Raw genomic sequence first — 16,800 nt, forward strand, 5'->3', positions numbered from 1 at the left:
TCACAGACAGGAACCGCACTGACTCCCCTTCCTGTGAGCGCTATCGAGATGGGGGTAACATCCTCAATTCCTCCAATCTTCATTCCTGAACGGGCAACGGCTCTGAGGGCTGACTGGGCCACAGGCCCAGGGTTCTTGGTCCTATTTCCTCCTGTGGCACGGAGTTTGATGTGTAGGGCAATGATGCCCAGCTCCTTGAACCTTGGAGCCACACCCTGGGCAGCCAATATGGTGGCATATGGCGCAGACTCCTTCTTCATCCTACCAATCACACGGCCAATGGTCTCCTGGCCAGAGAGTTGGGACACATGAACAAAAGGGTCATTGAAGGATGAAAAAATGTGGCAGACGCCAAATACGTTCTCCCCTTCAGCCACCTGAAGCCCAAGGTTGATGACCTGCACTTCCTTCTTTGCCTTCCCCTTGTGAGGTGCCGTTTCTACGTGTGGTCTCCAGACTCCAAAGCTGGGAAGAGAGGATCTCTAATTGTCTGTTTGGATCACTGTCGTTTCTCCAGTGCCTGGAAAAGAGGCTGACACACAGAGGTATTCAATGAAAAAAAAAAAAAAACGTTGAATGAAAGACTCAACGGATGAAATGAAAGGAACATATAAAAATGTTCATTACAGAAGCAAATGAGAAACAACCTAAAATATCCACCAAAAGCAGACTGGTTAAATAAACTGGTTTGGTCATACAACAGAATACTTTAGAGAGATTAAAAATGACGGTGTAGGTTTATATTTATTGGTTGATTGGTTGGTTGGTTTTAATCACATTTTATTGTGTTTTTGGTGAAGGTTTACACAGAAGTTTAGGCTCCCATTCGACAATTTCTACATGAATTGTTCAGTAACATTGGTTACATTCTTCACAATGCATGAACATTCTCATTATTTCTGTTCTGGTTGTTCCAATTCCTTTAATCTAGTTTCCCTTCCCTCCTTACATTCTCATCTTTGTTTTAAAGTAATTATTGACCATTTGACCTCATATAGGTTATATTTGTTGGGTTTTGTTTTGTTTTGTTTTGTTTTTGAGGAATATTCTCAATATCTTTTTGGGTGAAAAGAGCAGGATAGAAATAATCCCACTTTAGACAGAGAAAAATATTTGAACATATGCACAGAGAAAAGTTAATAATGCTCCAAGATGATAATGGCAAATGAGATTTCAGATAATTTTAGCACTTTTTCTATTCATTTATTTCCATTTCTAATTTTTTTACAGTGACCATGTTATTTGCATAATTAAAATAATAGGAGAAAAGAAATTAATACATGAAAATATTTCACATCAAATAAGAGTGAGGTGCAGAACGAATACAAGTTATCAATCAGCAAAAGATTTCAGAGCACCAACTGTGTGTGGTGCCAAGTTCTTCAGCCAAAACCAAGGAATAGAAGGCAGGAGCCCTGCCCTCCAGGTGTCGACAGTATGATGGCAGCAAGTCACAGAGGAAGGTGCAAGACGGCGGCTGGTGCTGAGACTATGGCAGGGTTGTGGACCACCAGCAGCCCTTTGCTTACCACCTACCTGTGGGCCTGTGACCCAGGATGGATTAAGACAAGAGTGCCCATCACAGTGCCTTAATTTTCTATAAACCTTGGAGCAGAAATTGCTACTGCTTACCAAATCCAGGAAACCCTAGTGGCATAGTGGTTAAGTGCCAAGGCTGCTAACCTAAAAGTCAGCAGTTCAAATCCACCAGGCTCTCCTTGGAAACTCTGTGGGGCAGTCCTACTCTGTCCTATAGGGTCGCTATGAGTCGGAATCGACTTGATGGCAATAGCTTTGGGTTTTTTTGGTTTTACAAAATCCAGTTCCTCTTCTTCCTGGAGACACAACTAGACTACATTTCCCAGCCTTCCTTGCAGTTAGGTTTGGCCATGTGATCAAGCTCTGGCAGTGGAATGTGAAAAAAAGCATGCCGAGCAAGCCACTTCTAGATTTAGTCCATAAAAACTTCTATGCAGGACCCTACCTGCTCTTCCCCATGTGCCCATTGCTTATGTGCCCCTAGCAAACCTTCCAGTCGCCTGTTGAAATCAGCAAAATCTCCATGTGCCTGGATCCCTGAATGGTGATGCAGAATAGGGCCCCTGCTGTCAATTAGGACACCCAATTTGGACTCTACACAAGCAAGAAATAAACAGTTATAGTGTTAACCAATGAGGTTTCAGGGTGTATCTGTTATCACAGCTAGCATTGTTTTAACTAACACAAAGTTCAATGTACATGAAATCGCTAGTTAGAAGGAAATTCCAAAAGGTAAAGCACGGTGGCTTATAGAAAACCATACATCTGTTAGGGGGACACTTACATTTTAAGATTGTATTTCATCAATTTTAAGACTTTTCCCCCACATTTTTACACCTCTGAAATAAGGTCATGTGCTGCAATCAATAACATCTTAAATTACTGTCCACCAGGCAATGCACAAACTTGGTTGCAGCTCTCCATCTCATCATCCCTTCCCTTAGGCTATGTGCATTCTTTGTTCTACAGGTGTTGAGTTTAATCACCCCTTACAACGTCTTCAAAAAGATTACATGCTGTATCTGGCACTGAAATGAAAAGATATTGTGTACTAAAAAGAAAGGCAAGAAAACAGAGCAGCATGATATATGATAAAAATCTGTGTCTCAATAAGAGGACTTGAAAGAGCTCTTTCAATCAGCATAAAATAAAAACTCGTGGTAATAGGAAAGCCTTGTACAGTGGTTTTTCTATTTCTTCGAAATACACCTAAGGTGTGGCTTATAATTGATGGTATCTTAGATCCGATGAATGTACATATGTCAATGATCTTAGCCAAGGAAGGACTCCAATGTAAATAATAATGGTAATAATAATAATGGCTCACACTTGCTAAGAGTTACATGTGTGCCAAGCTCTGTGCTTTACTTGCATGATCCCGTTTAATCGCCATAGCAACCCTGTGAGATGGTTACTCTTGTATGTTGTTGATAGGTGCCGGAAAGTGGATTTCAGCTCATAGCAACCTTATATTACAGAGTAGAACCACCCCATAGGATTTGCTTGGCTATAATCTTTACAGAAGCAGATTACCAGGTCTTTCTTCCACAGACCCACTGAGTGGGTTCAAACCACCAACCTTTTGGTTAGCAGCCAAGGGCTTAACCATTTGCCCTGCCAGGGTTCCCTTCCTCTTATGTATGATTACAAATTGTCCTAAGCACTTTGTAGAAAGGGAGCAGGGTGCCATAAGGATGAATAACAGGAAGGAATATAATTAACACTGGGCAGGGCGACCTCTCTGAGGAAGTAAGGAGGCTTGAAAGGACTAGTAGGCAGCATTTATTGAGCACCCACCGTGTGCCAGGAATGGTTGTATTAACTCACTTAACCCTGAGTCTCATTATCAGTCCCATTTTACAGACGAGAAAATCACGGCAGAGATAGAGAAGTTAAGTAATATGCTTCAGTTTACATACCTAATGGGTGATAAACCTGGAATTTGAACCCCAGTAGACTGGCTCCAGAGCTCCTGCATTTTACCCCTTCATTGTTGTCTTTAGTTATTAACATGAGTGAGTCAACCCCATTTTGCCAGTGATGGCGGCAGTAAGTGGGCTGGTTATAAGCACAGGCTTTGGAGCCACATATGGCCTGGGTTCCAAGCCAGGCTCTACAACTGACCAAAGGTAGCTTGCCTAGAATATGCCTTTCTATTTGTTGTGAGGATTAAATAATGTGAGTAAAGAGCTTAGATCAGAAGCTGGGATGCAGTAAGCTCCCTGTAAATGTTAGATGATGTTACTATGTCCATACAGTGCTCACAACAATGCTAAGGAAATGGAAACTCAGAGATGCTTAGCAATTTGTCTAAAGCCACACACTTCAAGAAAAGAATCGAGATTCAAACCTAGCTCTGAAGTTCTTGCATTATGCATTACTCCACGGAGCTTCCTGTTAAAGACGAGTCAGTGAATTAGGTCTTCATTCCTGAAGATTCCCAGGCCACCTCATTTTACCATCCCAAATCCCACCCAGAATAAGGCTTTGTCTTCCTACCAATCTGGATTTCATCTGTTTTCTTTTAAGGCCATTTCCTCTTTGAGAAGCCTGAGGAAAGATGGAGACTCGCTAGTCCGATTTCTTTCTTTCATACCTTTCGTACACTGTACGTCACATTTCCACCTCTATGTAGAAAAGGCAAGGACTACTTGAGAGTCCGGCACAGAGTAGGAGCTCAACAAAAATGTTGCTACATGACTGAACAAACAAGTGAGAGAATGGGTTGATGATCTCAAAGATCCCTCCCAGATTAGACAACTCCACTCCTCCCCCACGCCTTCCTGCCCAGCTTGCTTTTATTTGACTTCCATTTCTTAACTCCGGTATTTCTCAAACAAAGGAGTTGCGAGGGCGTTCTGAGGACATTGTGGAGTTGAAGAGGCCCTGGTGTGTGGTGACACCCTGTGTTTCTTTCTTCTTCATTCCCTTTGGCCAATTTTTGACCAAGTGGTAGAAGAGGTGATATGGGGGGGAGGGGCTGGGGTTGAGTCTAGAAAGGTGGATGGAGGTGTGACTACAGTCCCCATGGACATCCTGTCAGTAACAGCCCAGATGTCACAGGCAGCGGAAGGTTGGAAACCCTAACAGACATTCACCGTCAAGATAGGAGGAGTCCCTGGGTGACGCAAACGGTTAAGTGCACAACTACTAACTGAAAAGTTGGTAATTCAAGCCCACCCAGAGGTGCCTCAGAAGAAATTTTTGGTGATCTACTTCCAAAAGGTTATAGCCTTGAAAAGCCAACGGGGTTTATTTCTACTCTGCAATACCTGCGGTCATCGTGAGTCAGAATCCACTCAAAGGCAGCCGGTTTGCGTTTTTAAAAAAATCAAGGTAGGATACCTGAGTCAAAGAGAGTATAAGTCAGACTCCTTCGGTTGCAGATAATGGAAACCTACCTCAAAAGAAAAGGAAAATAAAAGGCGTGTCTTGCTCACATAACTTGGAATTCCAGGGGTGGTGCTTGTTTCAGGTATGATAGTTCTAGAAATTCAAATAAGGCCTCAACTTCTCTTTCTCTCACTTCCTGCCCTATTGGTTTTCTCTCTGTGTTTGATCACATTCTCTGCTCAGCGGACAGGCTTTCTCCAAATGATGGTTGCTAACAACTCTCAGTTTACTTCCAGCTGCAGAGGGCACTAGCCATCACGACTAGGTTTAAGTTGAAGGGAAGAGAAGTTCGGAGGAGGAAGTTAGGGCTGTTCTCTTTTGTCAAAAACTCAAGTATTCTCAGAAATCCCATAGCGGACTTCCTCTTAGGTCTTATTGGCCAAAACTGGGTCACATGGCTACTGCTAGCTGTTAGAGAGGCCAGGGAAGTGGGAAACGGGGTGGTCTTCTTGGCTTAAACATATCATGACTCAATACCTGGAGCTGGTCACATGGTCACCATGAACAAAATTGAAGATTGTTTAGCCAGGAAGAAGGGGAAATAGATCAGATAGGTAACTAATGATGTCTATCACAAGAAGGGGCCCTGGTGGCGCAGTGGTTAAGTGCTTGGCTGCTAACCAAAAAGTTGGCGGGTCAAACCTACCAACTACTCTGCAGGAGAAGGATGTGGCAGTCTGCTTCCATAAAGATTACAGCATCAGGAACCCTACGGGGCAGAGGAGACTCTGTCCTGTAGGGTTTCTGTTAGTCCAAATTGACTTGACAGCAACAAGTTTATCACAAGTATGTACTGTGAAACAAACTAAACAGATCATACACAGGCTGTAAAAATGGCATGGGGGCAGTGTATGACTTCCTCTGACTTCACAAAGGGGAAGGAGGATCAAGATCAACACCCCAAGGCTAATTTCTATGAGACAAAGGTCAGACATGCCTCCTCTCTCCGCCATCTTTACCAATTCTGATACCAACCGTCCCTCCCACAAACTCTCTACTTCTCTGCTGAGTTTGATAATTCAGTGCAACAGCCACACAGAACTCACAGACCATACTCACACTTATGGGGGTTTGTTAGGGAAGTAAGAGGTTACAATTCAGGTTCATGAACACTCAGGATACAGTTCTTCCATCAGGACAGCCTCTTCTCAGGTATTCCTGCAGGCACTCTTGCCTCTCCCTGGACCTTGGCCTCTGCCCCTACTCAGGCAATTGTTACAAAGCTTTTTTAGCTCTGCACCCAACTCTGCGAGCAAGCCTTCTGCCCGAAGGCACTCAGCTTTCTCATTCTGTGGGCCAAGTTGTCTTCTGCCGGTCTCCTGGTTCTGCTGCCACCATTTCTCTACCGCAGCTTCTTGCCATCTTCAGTATTACATCTCTTTCTCTCTTTCTCCTGGTTCTAGTCCAGGAGCTTCTCAGCACAGGCATTCCAGGTCCAAAAGATGAACTCCACTCCTGGCTCTTCTTCCTTGGTGGTAGTGAGATCTTCCCCTCCCACCTCTGGGGTGGCTCGTTTTAAGCCCCGTGGGATGGAAAAACTGACCAATTCCTTCATTAGGGTTCCATAGGCCTTGTTTGCATGGTCCCATCCCCACACTGCATCTGTCATTTTGTTTTACTGTGGGGGCTTTCATGTAGCTGTGATGCTGAAAGCTATGCTACTGGTATTCAAACACTAGCAGGGTCACCCATGGAGGACAGGTTTCAGCTGAGATTCCAGACTAAGACAGACTAGGAAGAAGGACCCAGCAGTCTACTTCTGAAAAGAATTAGCCAGTGAAAACCTTATGAATAGCAGTGGAACACTGTCTGATATATTGCCAGAAGATGAGACACTCAGATTGGAAGGCACTCAAAATACAACTGGGGAAGAGATGCCTCCTCAAAATAGAGTCGACCTGAATGATGTGTATGGAGTCAATCTTTTGGGACCTTCCTCCAGGTCCGACAGAAAGAGAAGGCCTTCCCCTGGAGATAATGCCCTATATTTGGACTTCTAGCCTACTAGACTGTGAGAAAATAAATTTCTCTTTGTTAAAGCCATCCGCTTGGTATTTCTGTTATAGCAGCACTAGATGACTAAGACAAACACTAATGACCAAATACCAGAGGAGTTGTGGAATGATTTCAAGGACATCATATATGAAGAAAGCAAGAGGTCATTCAAAAGACATAGAGAAAGAAAAGACCAAAATGGATGTCAGAAGAGACTCTGAAACTTGCTTTTGAACATCAAGTAGCTAAAGCAAATGGAAGAAATGATGAAGTAAAAGAGCTAAACAGATTTCAAAGGGCGGCTGAAGAAGACAATATGAAGTATTATAATGACATGTGCAAAGACCTAGAGTTAGAAAACCAAAAGGAAAGAACATGTTTGGCATTTCTCAAGCTGAAAGAACTAAAGAAAAAAATTCAAGCTTCAAGTAGCAATATTGAAGGATTTTACAGGGAAAATATTAGACCACGCAGGAAGAGTCAAAAGAAGATGGAAGGAATACGCAGAGTTGCTGTACCAAAAAAAAAAAATTGGTCAACGTTCTACCATTTCAGGAGGTGGCATATAATCAGGAACCTGTGGTACTGAAGGAAGAGGCCCAAGCTGCACTGAAGGCACTGGTGGAAAAACAAGGCTCCGGGAACTGACAGACCACCAACTGAAATGTTTCGACAAACTGATGCAGCACTAGAAGTGCTCATTCATCTATGCCAAGAAATTTGAAAGACAGCTACCTGGTCAACCAACTGGAAGAGATCCATATTTATGCCTAGTCCCAAGAAAGCTAATCCAATGGAATGCGGGAATTATCAAATAATATCATTAATATCAATAGCAAGTAAAATTTTGCTGTAGATCATTCAAAAGCGGCTACAGCAGCATATTGACAGGGAAATGCCAGAAATTCAAGCTGGATTCAAGACGAGGACGTGGAGCCAGGGATATCATTGCTAATGTCAAATGTATCTTGGCTGAAAACAGAGAATACCATAAAGTGTTTACCTGTATTTTATTGACTATGCAAAGGCATTTGACTGTGTGGATCATAACAAATTAAGAATAACATTGGGAAGAATGGGAATCCCAGAACAGTTAATTGTGCTCATGAGGAACCTGTACATAGATCAAGAGGCAGCTGTTCGAACAGAATAACGGGATACTGTGTGGTTTAACGTCAGGAAAGGTGTGCATCACAGTTGTATCCTTTCACCATACTTATTCCATCTGTATGCTGAGAAAATAATCTGAGAAACTGGACTATATGAAGAAGAATGGGGCATCAAGATTGGAAGAAGGCTCATTAACAGCCTGTGTTATGCAGATGACACAACCTTGCTTGCTGAAAGTGTAGAGGACTTGGAGCACTTAGTGATAAAGATCAAAGACTATAGCCTTCAGTATGGCTTACGCCTCAACATAAAGAAAACAAAAATCCCCACAACTGGACTAATGAGCAACAACATGATAAATGGAGAAAAGACCGAAGTTGTTAAGGATTTCATTTTACTTGAATCCACAATCAACAACCATGGAAGCAGCAGTCAAGAAATCAAACGATACTGGTATCACCCCTTTGGGAGCAAGGAAAAATGAAGAAAACTAAAGACACAAGGGAAAGATTAGTCCAAAGGACTAACGGACCACATCTACCCCAACCTCCACCAGACTGAGTCCAGTACAACTACATGGTGCCCATCTACCACCACTGACTGCTCTGACAGGGATCATAATAGAGGGTCTCAGACAGAGCTGGAGAAAAACGTAGAACAAAATTCTAACTCAAAGAGAAAGACCAGACTTGCTGGCCTGACAGAGACTGGAGAAACCCTGAGAGTATGGCCCCCAGACACCCTTTCAGCTCAGTAATGAGGCCACTCCTGAGGTTCACCCTTCAGCCAAAGATTGAACGGACCCATAGAACAAAACAAGACTAAAGGAGCACACCAGCCGTGGGGCAGGGACAGGAAGTCAGGAGGGAACAGGAAAGCTGGTAATAGGGAACCCAGGGTTGAGAAGGAAGAGTGTTGACATGTCGTGGAGTTATTAACCAATGTCATACAACCATGTGTGTACGCGTACTAACTGTTTAACGAGAAACTAGTTTGTTCTGTAAACCTGCAACTAAAATTCAATAAAAAAATCAAATGACATGCGTTGCATTGGGCAAATCTGCTGCAAAAGACTAAGGTGCACCTGACCCAAGCCATGGTGTTTTCAATCACCTCATATGCATGCGAAAGCTCGACAATGAATAAGGAAGACAGAAGAAGAACTGATGCCTTTGAATTGTGGCGTTGACAAGGAATATTGAATATACATATTGAAGTACAACTAGAATCCTCCTTAGAAGCAAGGATAGTGAGACTACGTCTCACACACTTCGGACATGCTATCAGGAGATACCAGTCCCTGGAGAAGGACATCATCCATGGTAAAGTAGAGGGTCAGCGAAAAAGAAGAAGACCCTCAATGAGATGGATTGACACAGTGGCTGCCACATTGGGCTCAAGCATAACAACAATTGTGAGGATGGCACAGGACCAGCCTGTATTTCGTTGTGTTGTACTTAGGATCACTACGAGTCAGAACTGACTAGATCGCACCTAACGACACAACAGCCGCCACACAGATGCCATGAACTTTATTTGCATTATTAACAAGCTGTCCAATCCCCTTGTTGGGGCACAATTACCTTATTTGTATAGTCCCAACCAATCGCTTGGATGAGAGTTTTGAGACTATGGTAAGAAAGGCCACACCTCACAGACAGCTTCTAAGTTAAAAACAACCAACTTACGTACAACCTATAGTTACAAACCAACCCTCCCACCCCCATAAAACCTATTATATTAAAAGTTCGAGTTACATACAATGGTTTGCAATAACAAATGGGAGCTACTTTGCAACACTCATAAAAACATTATTATTATTACCGTATTATTATGTTAAATATGTTTTAGTGTATCTGGAAATAGTTCTTTAATGGTTTTTATGCATAGAAAGGTACACTATATACTACATACTAGGACAAACATTTGACTAACTGACATCAGATCCGAACTATACCTAGCTGTTCCAATTTACTTACAAATTTGATTTAAAGACAGACTTAGGAATTAAACTGGTTCATGACCCGGGGACTGCCTGTAACAGGAATGGGGAGGAGGAGTTCTGCAAAAGACGTGGAAGTGCTGGCTAGACCAAAAAAGCTAGTGTGCACCAGAATTGAGGAGCAAGGAGGTGAAAGCCAAGGAAGATTTCGTGGACTCACGGGAGGTGGTTGTGGCCAGAAAGGAGACAGACAGCCAGCTATGGACAGCGCCTATTAGGACTTTTCCCGGGAATATGCAGGGTTTTTTTGTTTGTTTGTTTCCAGGCTCTCTCTCTCTCATTTTTATTGTTGTAAAAATATACGTAACACATTTGCCAATTTAACATTTTCTACATGTATAATTTAGTGACATCAATTACATTAATCATGTTGTGCAACCATCGCCAGTATCTGTTGCCAAATTTCCATCACCATAAATAGAAACTCAGTGCTTCCTAAACCATGACTCCCCCCTTCTCCTCCCTTCCATCCACACCAAATCACTACCAAACCCACTGCTGTTGAGTAGATTCCGACTCAGTGATGCTATAGGACAAAGTAGAACTGCCTCACAGGGTTTCCAAGGAGCAGCTGGTGGATTTGAACTGCTGACCTTTTGGTTAGCAGCATAGCTCTTAACCATTACTCTACCAGGGCTCCACCCACCCATGATAACCACTAATAAACTTTGGTCTCTATACATTTGCTTATTTTGGATCTTTCATATGTAAGTGAGTGTTATGGTTTGAATGGTGTCCCAAAAATATGTATACTGTAAATCCTAAACACCTAAACTGTGGATGTAATCCCATTTGAGAATAGGATTTTCTTTGTTATGCTAATGAGACTATATCAGTGAAGAGTGTGTTTTAAGTCAGTCACCTTTGAGATATAAAAATGCAGATTAGGTACAGATTAGGAAGGAAAGGTATAAGACCCGTGAAGGTCACCACATGAAGACCTCCAAGAAACCAAGGAATGAAAACCTGAAAAGAGACCTTCCCCCAGACCCAACAGAGAAGGATTTCCCCTAGAGCCAGGGCCCTGAATTCAGACTTCTAGCCTCCTAAACCGGGAGAAAGTAAGTTTTTGTTCTTTAAAGCCACCCACTTGTGGTTATTTTGTTACAGCAGCATGAAGAAACTATGACATTGGGATCATACCATATTTATTCTCTTGTGATTGACTTGCTTTACCTAGCATAATGTTTTCAAGGTTCATCCATGTTGTAGAATATATCAGGACTTGGCTTTTCTTTTTGGCTGAGTAATATTCCATTGTATTATGTACCACATTTTGTTTATCCACTCTTCCGTTGATGTACACTTGGGCTGTTGCCACCTTTTGGCTCTTGTGAAAAGTGCTGTAGTGAACATTGGTGCACATAACATGCGGTTTCTATCTAAGGATATTCTGGAGCAGAAGTTCAGCAAATGGAAAGGATACTTGGTGAGCAAGAAACAAGGGAAAGGTCTCAAAAAAGAGTCTGAGCTCCTTCTACTGTTTTTGTTTAATCCTCACTATTCGTGCTCCAAGTCAACTATAAACCAAATCCACAAAGAAACAGCTCTGGGGCATCAAGAAGAAACACGCTTAAAAAATAGTCAGTGGCTCCCTACCACCCATGAACTCAAGTTCAAACTCCATGACATGGCCCCACTGTCCTCTCCAGGCTTATCTCTCACTGTAACTTCTCCCCCTCCCACTTGTGCCAGCCCCTCATAGCCTCTCACACCAACACCAAACTGGTTACTGTCCAGTCAAGTCCGACTAATAACAACCCATCTGTGTCAGAGAAGAACTACACTCCAGAGGGTTTTCAATGGCTGTAATCTTATGGAAGTAGATCAGCAAGTTTTGTTTTTTGGGTTTTTTTTCTTGTACTTTAGATGAAGGTTTATGGAACAAACTAGTTTCTCATTAAACAGTTAGTATACATGTTGTTTTATGACATTGGTAAACAACCCCACGACATGTCAACACTCTCCCTTCTCAACCTTGGGTTCCCTATTATCAGCTTTCCTGTCCCCTCATGCCTTCTAGTCCTTGCCCCTTTAGTCTTGTTTTGTTTTATGGGCCTGTCTAATCTTTGACTGAAGGCTGAACCTCAGGAGTGACTTCATTACTGAGCTATAAGGGGGTTCGAGGGCCATACTCTTGGGGTTTCTCCAGTCTATGTCAGGCCAGTAAGTCTGGTCTTTTTTTTTTTCTTTTCGTGAGTTAGAATTTTGTTCTACATTTTTCTCCAGCTCTGTCCAGGACTCTCTATTTTGATCCCTGTCAAAGCAGTCAGTGATGGTAGCTGGGCACCATGTAGTTGTACTAGACTTAGTCTGGTGGAGGCAGTGGTAGTCGTGGTCCATTAGTCCTTTGGACTACTCTTCCCCTTGTTTCATTAGCTTTCTTCATTCTCCCTTGTTTCCGAAGGGTTGAAGCCAGTGGAGTATCTTAGATGGCCACTCACAGGCTCTTAAGACCCCAGACGCCACTCACCAAAATAGACAGTAGAATGCTACATACTACATTCATAAACTACGTTTATATAACATAAACTATGTTATGCAGTTGAGCTAGATGTTCCCTGAGATCATGGTCCCCACAGCCTTCAGCCTAGCAATCTGGTCCCTCAGGGAGTTTGGATATGTCTATGGAGCTTCTGGAAACCCTGATGGCGTAGTGGTTAAGAGCTACTGCTGCTAACCAAAAGGTCAGCAGTTTGAATCCATCGGGCATTCCTTGGAAACCCTATGGGGCAGTTCTACTCTGTCCTTTATGGTTACTATGAGTCAGAATCGACTCGACAGCAACAGGTAGGTAGGCATGGAGCCTCCATGACCTTGCCATGTACTAGCTGTGCTGGTACCAGTATTGGGTACTGTCTTACCCTTCACCAAATTTACCACTTATCTACTGTCTATTTAGTGTTTTTCCATCCCCACCTTTCCCCTTCCTCGTAACCATCAAAGATTGTTTCTTTTTGTGTATAAACCTTTTCATGTGTTTTTACAGTAGTGGTCTCATACAATATTTGTCCTTTTGTGACTGACTTATTTCACTCAACATAATGCCCTCCAGATTCACCCATGTTATGAAATGTTTCATAGATTCATCACTGTTCTTTATCGTTGCATAATACTCCATTATGTGTATGTACCACAGTTTGTTTATCCACTCATCTGTTGATGGGCATCTAGGTTGTTTTCATCTTTTAGCTATTGTGAACAACGCTGCAATGAACATGGGTGTGCATATGTCTATTCATGTGATGACTCTTATTTCTGAAGGATATATTCCTAGGTGTGGGATTGTTGGATCATGTGGTATTTCTATTTCTAGCTTTCTAAGGAAGTGCCATATCATTTTCCAAAATGGTTGTATCATTTTGCATTCCCATCAGCAGTGCATAAGAGTTCTGATCTCCCCACAGCCTCTCCAACATTTGTTATTTCCTGTTTGTTTGATTCGTACCAGTAATGCCAGGGTGTCTTAGTCATCTAGTGCTGCTATAACAGAAATACCACAAGCGGATGGCTTTAACAAAGATAAATTTATTTTCTGACAGTCTAGCAGGTTACAAGTCCAAATTCAGGGCGTCCACTGCAGGGGAAGGCTTTCTCTATCAGCTCTGAAGGAAGGTCCTTGTCCTCAATCTTCACCTGGTCAAGGAGCTTCTCAGGCACAGGGATCCCATGTCCAAAGGACGTGCTCTGCTCCTGATGAAGCTTTCTTGGTGATATGAGGTCCCCAACTCTCTGCTTGCTTCCCTTTCCTTTTATCTCTTGAGAGATAAAGGCGGTGCAGGCCACACCCCAGGGAAACTCCCTTGACCTTGGATCAGGGAGGTGACCTGAGTGATGATGGTGTTACAATCCCACCCTAATCCTCTCAACATAAAATTACAATCACAAAATGGAGGACAACCACACAATACTGGGAGTCAAGGCCTAACCATGTTGACACATATTTTGGGGGGGGACACAATTCAATCCATGACACAGGGTGAGAGGGTCAGCAGGCTTTTCTTCCACTCAAAGCCCCTCACAGCTCCTAAAATCCAGCCTGTACTTTCCTGACTCTAAGATCTTGCTTCACTGTCCTCTCACCCTTTCCTCACTGTGACTTCATTTGATTACCTATAAAATGGGAAGTGCTTCTCTTCCAGAATGTTGTGAGGGCTGTAACAATGAGATAAGACGTGTTAAATATTTAGAATACTACCTGGCACGTAGTAAGTGCTCAGTACATGTTGGCTATTACTATTCTTCATTAATTCCAATTTTGAAGCTTCAGCAAACTTGGTATACACACAATAAACCAAAAAAACCAAATCCAGTACCATTGAGTCAATTCTGACTCATAGTGACCATATAGGATAAAGTAGAACTGCCCCATAGAGTTTCCAAGGAGCACCTGGCAGGTTTGAACTGCCAACCTTTTGGTTAGCAGCCATAGCACTTAACCACTACGCCACCAGGGTTTCCATACCAATTCCTTTCTTGCTGGATTTGTGTATATGTCTAGAGAGTGAGGGGCCCTGGTGGCTCAGTGATTAAGCATTTGGCTGCAGTTTGAATCCACCAGCTGCTCCTTGGAAACCCTATGGGCCAGTTCTGCTCTGATCTATAGGGATGCTATGAGTTGGAATTGACCCAACAGCAACGGGTTTTTCTAGATAGTGAGCATCATGAGGCCCAGGGTGATGTGTGTGGCTCCCTTTGGCATCTTGTTTACCTTTGTAGCAGCATTCCAAGCACACAATTGTTCCTGAGTAATTTAGCCTAAGATGGAAGAGAGCCAGCCTAACAAGGCCCACCTGCCCAGACAGTGCTGCTGAGTTTTCCACCCTACCGGTAGATCTTCTCCAAGCTTCAATGAACCAATGATGGATTTGCAGAATATGGTACAGTTTTAAACTTTGAACTTTTCTGGACACTTCTGTCCATCCAGGACATTATGGAGAATACAGTGCTAGGTTGGGCAGAAAGTCAACCTCCAGGGCTGTTCCCTCTTACTGGCTGTGGGGCCACATTAGGAAACAGAGCCTACCCACAATTTCACAATGAAGCTGTTGGGATAGTTAGGCAAATGCGTCCACTGATGTTGTGTGGTTAAGCCTGTCACCAGGCATCTCCCCCAGAAGGCAGGAACCTACCACTGTGAGGAGGTAAGGGCTGAGCACTCCCTCCTTGGCCCTCAAGCAGTGACTCAGCAGGAAGCAGGCCAAGGACTGAGTCACTCCCTCTCCTACCACCACACCCAGGCTTTTCCTCCAGGGCTCAGGGCTTGGAAAACCCTCTGCTAGCTGGAGATATAAATCTTGGGTACTTGAGTCTACCCAGGCCAATTAAATCATTTATTTAACATACCTTGGTATTTAAGACCACTGCCTGGGTTAGAAACCTGCCTCTGCTGCTTATGTAACCTGGAGCAATTGGCTTAGCCTCTCTGTCCACAGTCTGCCTGTCTGTAAATGAGAACAATGACAGTACCACCTACGTAGGAGTGAGAGAGCTTCAAATAGTACATGGTGCATTGCTAGGGCTCTTCCAACACATCAGACCTGGTCCCACCTCAGGGCCTTTTCACGTGCTGTTTCCTCAACCTAGAATGTTTTTGCCTTTTTTGGTAGTCACATGATCAGCTCCCTCACTTTACTCAGGTATTTACTAAATATTCACCTTTTCAGAGAAGCCTACTTGGCCACCCTATCTAACCCTTCATCCTCCAACACTTCTTGTCCCCTTTCCTACATTTCCTCTTTAGCATTTATTAGCATCCAACTAACTATATTTTAATTATATGGTTTCTTTATTGCCTGTCTCTCCCCACACACACTGGAATTCAAGCTCCATTTTTATGTTTTCTTCACTGCTGTATTCCTAAGACCTAAAACAGTGTTGGCACATGGCAGCACTCAATAAACAAATGTGGAATGAATGGAAATGAATGTCAACTGTCATCATGATAATCATGACCGTTCATTACAATGAGAATTAGAAAGGTTTGAAGTTTAAAACCATAGCACAGTCTGCAAATCTACCATTGGTTTATTAACATGTGAATAACAGACCCTCAAGACTTGGAGTGGAAAATTCAGTTAGCTACAGGGGCTGGACAGGTCACAGATATTGTAAATATGTGCATCAGAGGGGTTAGCTGGGAGTGGGTAAACCAAGGAAGTTGGGAACACAACCACCTCCTAAAGGCATTTAAATTCAAATGTAAAATATACTCTCTACCTGCTAAACACACATTTAGGCTGATTCCCTGGTTCCAGTTCATAATTGTAAATGTATCTGTATCTCCCACTTCATCTGCCTGATTTTAAAATATCCAAATTTAATATTCATATAACTCAGAACTTCCCATTCTGCCAAGAATGTCTTTCCTCCATGAGGGCACCATGATGATATCAAGACCCCAAAGTTGCAGCACTATTCACAGAAGTCAAAAGATGGAAACAATCCCAATGTCCATCAATAGATGAATGGATACACAAAGTGCTCTCTATCCATACAGTGGAATATTACTCAGCCATGAAGAGAATTAAAGTCCTGATACATGCTACAACATAGGTGAACCTTGGAAACATAATGCTGAGTGAAATAAGTCAGTCACAAAAGGACAAAGATTATATGAGTCCACTTATATGTAATAGGAAAATATTTATAGACCAAAGTTTGTTAGTGGTTACTAGGGATGGGAGAAAGGGGGAATGTGGCTTTCACTGCTTATGGGGCACTGAGTTTCTGTTAATGGGGGTAAAATAATCTGAAAAAGG

General features: G+C 42.8%; 1 pseudogene; it reads right to left on the reverse strand.

Annotated features, from left to right (window-relative positions):
* LOC135232135 (small ribosomal subunit protein uS11-like) lies at positions 1–1,998 on the reverse strand (annotated as a pseudogene).
* Between the last annotated feature and the right edge of the window lie 14,802 nt (positions 1,999–16,800).

The sequence above is a fragment of the Loxodonta africana genome, chromosome 7 (genome assembly GCF_030014295.1).
Source record: "Loxodonta africana isolate mLoxAfr1 chromosome 7, mLoxAfr1.hap2, whole genome shotgun sequence".
NCBI classification, from domain to species: Eukaryota; Metazoa; Chordata; class Mammalia; order Proboscidea; family Elephantidae; genus Loxodonta; species Loxodonta africana.